The following is a 6,162-nucleotide window of genomic DNA, read 5'->3' as shown; positions in this document are numbered from 1 at the left end:
CTTTGTGGCTTATGGAAGTTTTCTCTACTATTTTCAAATGTTTTTCTATTTTCAGGTTGGGGAGATATTTTCTAGGTTTGGTTTTCCGATATTGATTTGACCTTGTGTCTTGTCAGTAATATCATCATTTATGATGTGTTCTGGTTGTGGCATGTGGGTTTGGTGCAGTCCTCATCTCCAGCCCTTCATTATTTTTTCGCATGCTTTCATCTCCTCAAGCCGTCAGCACGTTTCTAAGGTTTTATTTTTTGATGCAAATATCATTGTGTTGGTCGCCTTGTGCTTGTCCGAGTTTGATAGATTTGGCTTACCGATTATTTATTTTTAGATTGATGGCATCCTTACTTGCAGGATAATCACTTATGGGTTTTAGTGGAAGGATTTTTGCATTTGTGCGAATTAATTCAAGCATGCTTCAAATGGATTTTTTCAGTATCTTTATGGGAAATTCAGGACATTTTCTCTTTCACATACATTTCTCTATCATTTTCAAAAATCAGTCCCTTGTTTATTTCTAGTTTTCAGTGCTCTTCATTCTGTAAACGTCTTCCTCTCTGCTTGTTGGAGTTTATAGAGTGGTTTTAGAAGCTCAATCATTGGGGGAAGAAGATGCAATTGAGGAGAATTCTATTAAACTTGGCAAGGTTTTCAATCTGTTTACTCCTGCGGTGGACTTTGAGTTTCGTAGGCTTTTGGGATGTCGGTGGCTACAGGTTGGTTGTCAAGTTTCTTATGATGAGCTTCTCTCTCATTTTCTTATTTTTTTTTTTATGTTATGCTCAATTTGGATTGGGTTCACCTCTTGGTATCCACGTTTGTCTTCCTGACAGTGTGCAATTGGGAGTTGGTCTCTCCTGCATTGGGTAGTTATCGGTTTGATATGGGTTCTTTTTATTATGGGGGTTTTCTTCCTCACCATGAGCTTTTGGCTAATGGCTGGTTTGGCCTTTTGCTTGATCAGTTACGTATGGGATTGATATGCAATTTAGTGGAAAATACTAGAGCCTCTATGGATTTTTTGTTGTACTTGGCTCCTGACCATTATGTGGATAAAGCATGGGTTGTTTTTCAGGCTTTACATTCATTAATCTCTTTGGGATTTTTATGCTCTGCTCCTACTTGCGTGGTATTCCTTCTATAGGTGATTCCACCTTCGTTCTCTTCTCATGAATATTTTTTGGCTGGGTTTCAGGTCACTGCCTAAACTATTTTACTCTAATAAAAAACATAACATTATAGCTTGTTTCTCTGTCGACTGCCTTGTCCGGACGTGTTTTCCTTCCCTGGCATTTCTGCGGGCTTCTGCATTGTGGCAGGTCCTACAAAGTGTTTCAGGGAGTGGGTGTGGACTGATGTTCATGCTCTCACCTCTCATACCCTACCTTTCATATTTGGGGAGTGTCCTATATTCTTTGATGGATGGATTTTCTCTTTTTTTTGTTTGTGGGCGATGTTTGAGACTCTTCTCCTACCTTGCCTCTAACGATTGGGGGGTGCCATGTGCTTTGTGGTGCTTGGGATAGACTGGTGGTTGTTTCTTATGTCTATGCCCTACAATGTAGGCTTTTCTTCGTGTGCTCCAAGGTGATTAGAATTATAATTCTACTCCTTAGAGGTTACAATTTTTTTGTGGGGGGCGTGCATGGCCTATTGGTGTACTTTGTTTCTTTAGTCACACATTGGCAGAGTTGCTTCACTTCAGGTCTACTCTTGATTATGGCTTAGGTGCTGCTTTAGGCTCCTCTATTTAGTACTAGTCCAATGGATGTGGGATTTTATGTCGAGCTGGGAGACTTCCTCTTGTGTTGTTGATCTCTAGAGTGGGGCAAATTTTTTCCCTCCTCCAAGAGACTATTTTCTAGCACTCCTTTCTTGTCTAGTAAGGGTTTTGGAGGCATTTTTTCTCTGATTCTTCCAGTTTCCCTACGAAGGTGGGCCTCAAAGATTCTTGGATCTTTAAAGACTATTCTATTTATGGCGGTTTGTAGGGGCCGAGTTCTCTCATTATTATGAATGATGATATTCTACTCGGTAGAAGATTTCTTTGTGTTGTGGCGGATGGATTGCTAAAAGGTGTTGAGAGCCGATAAATGTAGAGTGTCATGTTTCCTATGTTTCTACTTTGATTCTAGATTTCTTCTTCTGTTGGGATTCTATTCCTTAGTGTCTCTACTGAGAATCGGCCTATTAAGTTGGCCTTTGATGGATTGTTTGTAGGTTTTTCTATCAGTCAAAGGTTTAGGGGTGCCTATCAAAACCCTATGAGATTTTTAACTATGAACATCATTGTTCATAGTGGTCCATTAGGTAAAAGGTTTAATGGTACCGTTAAAAAGATTATGTTATTAATGCTTCCCTTGTTTACTTTATTCTTGTGCAAGGGGTTTCTATTGTTAGATGGTTTTGGGTTCTCTTAAACCCCTCTATTATGATTAGGTGATTTTTCCTCTTTAGGGACTTTGTCCTACAGGTTGATGCTCTAGTAAAAAAACATCCTTTTTAAAAAGGGTCTACCATTTTTGATGGTTGTCTTTTCATGATCCCAGTGCTTGTGATTTTCCTCTTGTGCGCCTATTTGATGATTATGTATGGTAATGGACTTATCCCATTATTTATCAAATAAAACCATAACATTATAGCTAAAGAAAACTTAAATTATAATCATCATATAGCACAAAGTCTTGCCATTCACTTCTTTCACCATGGATAAATCAATATAATCTATTAATTGGAAAACATTTATTTATTCTAATTTAATACCAAAAATAATTTCAACCACATTCTATTTTAAATTTTAGATTGAATATATAAGAATTGGGAGAATAATTAGACTATTCCACACAAGTGCATAAATATAATTAAGATTTAATTATAACCCTCAAAATTTGTTTAGCATGAAACTCAAGTAGATAATCTTACAATAGCGTAAGATATAAATTATCAATATTGAATTGTATATGGGACCTCACAAATCTCTTATCCATTCAATTGAAATTCAAGAATTTAGATTTTTTCTACTTTTCTCTCCAAAGCAATGAGTTTATAGAGTTTTTCGGCTTCCTACTCATTTTATTTTGGATTATTTGTTCCAGATTTTTTTCTCTCTTCATAGGGTACGAGCTTGGTTGAATTGTTGAATTGTTTTTGGAGGAGCTGAGGGCCTTCCAACCGTCATCATAGCATTGTTGGTCATAATTCAGAAACAGGCAAATCTCAGTGCCCTCATTTAGAAAGATGAGATTTCTTCAACGAGAGATGAACGTTAGATCTTTCTTTATTTTTTCCAGCTATAGAAAAAATTTCCAAGAATAGACACATGTAGGACCTTCATCACTATTGGTGGATCCAAAATTATTTTCAGTAAAATGATATAGATTTACAATTAGAATCTTAATTTTCATGAGCTTAATATAACTATTAAAATAAAATTTGTTCAAATTATTCCATTCAAAAAATGTTTAGCATTAATTAAATTCTCATTTAAAAATAAATAAATCTAAATTTCAATAAAAATGTAGAGAGATGGTTTTTAAAAGTTGTAAGAATTTTGTTAAAGGTAAACCACTTCAAAAAAACACTTTTAATGTCCTAGCGCAAATGAGATGGAAAGTTACATATAGTAAAATTATTCAGAAAGGAAGTTGATTGTTTTCAAGTTCCTAGCCTATGTATAGTTGCAAGACACCTAGAAGAAGAGTAATATTTACTCAACTCATAAACTTGGAGCATTTGAGTTTGGCTTGACTTATATCAAATTTAGCTCACTTTGAGTTTACTTATAATTGATCGTTCATGTGTTACTAATGATTTCTTAGAGAATTGAAGTTTTGATTAAAATTTGAATGATCAGTGATATTTGCTCCAATACCTGCCAGTAATCCTCACTTGTACTCATATTTAGGAATAATTAGCATTTAACTTACTGCAACTAGAACATTTGTTAGAACTCTATAAATATTGAAGATAGAACTGGCACTTATTGGAATAAATATGCAACTACTTTGTCACTCCTAATCCTTGTAAGAAAAAAAAATGATTTTAATTTCAATTCAGCAAAAACCAATTTATTTTGTTGATTTTTTGCGGTAGAATATAAAGTATCATCACTGAATTCAAGTAAGAATATTATATGCTATATTATTCTTTACATAATCTCTCTTTTAATGTAAAATTGAAGTAACATGATCTCCTATACCCAAATGGTATTTTCTTTCAACTGTGCAGTCTTTATTTATGCATACTGGTAAAGTAGATTATTGTCTTTTGGTTTCACATTGTTCTAGTTGCAAAGATATATATAAATATGATTTTTTTTTATGGATAAAGGCAGAGTCAAAGGTTTTATATTAATAAAAGTTACTTTTTGATTGATCATGCTAGTGGCTAAACCATAAAAAAATGAGATAGTTTAACCACCATGAACAAACTGAAATTTTTTCTCTCTGTTTCTTCAAACTAGAAACTTTTCGAATTTACAAAGCTTAATGACAAAAAAAGAAAAGGGGTGCATACCTCTAAGTTTTTGGAAAGAACTAAGAACATGATTTAGACCCTTGAAGTCCGGCCCTGATCCCGATCCCTTCTACGGCCACGACCACTACCGCCGTTGTCACTAGCGCTCGGCATGTCTATCTGAGATTCTCCTCTTGGAAGGGGAGGGACATTTGTTTTTTCAGCTAGAAGGAAGTCATTAAGAGTGACATACTCTTTGAAATCATTCTCTTTCTAGTGTATTTTTTCTGGATTCGATTGTGTGTATTTTTTCCATCAACTTTTCAAATCACACTCCGTGATTCATCATCTTTCATGTCTTGGGAATTCTTTTCATCGTGATGATGAATCATGGAGTGTGATTCGAAACATTGATGGAAAACATACACAAAATCGAATCCAGAAAAAATACACTAGAATACAAAATGGATTGTAGAAATCTCATAGCTTTAATCATTCTCCTTATTTAAGACTAATGACATAAATATGAATTTTATTTTTAATGTATGGATTTACTAATGGCATTGAAATATCCGGAGATCTGGAAAGCTAAAAAGATACCCTAATTTACATCTACAACATTTCGTATAAGAGCTAGTTGATCACTAGCATGTCACATCCCCGACCAAGTGGTCAAAGGCATGAATGGAAAATTTTTAAAAAAGGAACAGTAAAGAAAAAAATTTTGAAACTTGAAGAGAGGATGAGAGAGACCGTAAAGTAGAAAGCGTGCTTTCTTGCAGAGCATGGCCTTGTAATAAATGAGGAATGGTGCATTTGTTTTGAAAGTGTAATCTACTCGAAAAGAAATCTGGCAGCATTTGTTTTGAAAATATATATATATATTCTTCTGAACGCATTCCAATTGGCAGGAGTCTTTCCATCAAATATATTGTCTACAAAATCTTCCTATCCTTGCATTCGATGAGATGATATTTCTTAGAGGTATTTTGTAAAAAATAATTGGCTGCTGGAGGTGACAGGAAAAAGAGTTTGGCTCTACGCCTGCTATCTGCATTTGTTTGAAAGATTCTAAAGCCTTTTCAGTAAATCTGTTACGTAGACCACATCTCCATTAGGCAATTTTGTTACGTAGACCACATGCCAAGCCTCTGCCCTCACATTTTGTGTACATGGCAAACAGAGTTGTCACAACGACAACGTCCCAAAAGCCAATTTTGGCACACATATGGAGGATGCAGGCTGAAGGTTGTGGGGGTTAGATCTGACAGTCACCAACGAGTGTGCAACTTTCCAAAGCCTTTCCATCAAATCTATTTCTGCAGCTCTTACAATCGACGCATTCCTTGAGACGACAAAACTTTGAAGCATTCTATCAGCAAATACAGGTGTGAGGTCTATAATTCCACATTTATCCTTTCCTACATGTCTAAAACTTGGGCATGTCCATATCTTATTTCAAACGCTCCCACGTTGGTACAGGCTGGATGCCACTGGCAAATAATTAGGCTTTACGCTTGCCATTTTTATTTGCTACAGGGTTTCTAAAGCCCTTCCCTAAATCCTGAATTCCTCCTGTGCATGGCGATCTAGTAACCAATAACATTTACATGAATGTCTCTCGCTCATAGAAAAACTGATTTGTATGCACGAGAAAGTTTACATGAGAGTTGAGAACAAGGCTCAAGAGGATTATGAAAAAGAAAAATT

Source organism: Cryptomeria japonica, chromosome 7 (assembly GCF_030272615.1).
Source record: "Cryptomeria japonica chromosome 7, Sugi_1.0, whole genome shotgun sequence".
In the NCBI taxonomy this organism is placed as follows: Eukaryota; Viridiplantae; Streptophyta; class Pinopsida; order Cupressales; family Cupressaceae; genus Cryptomeria; species Cryptomeria japonica.
This window is presented reverse-complemented; position numbering follows the sequence as displayed.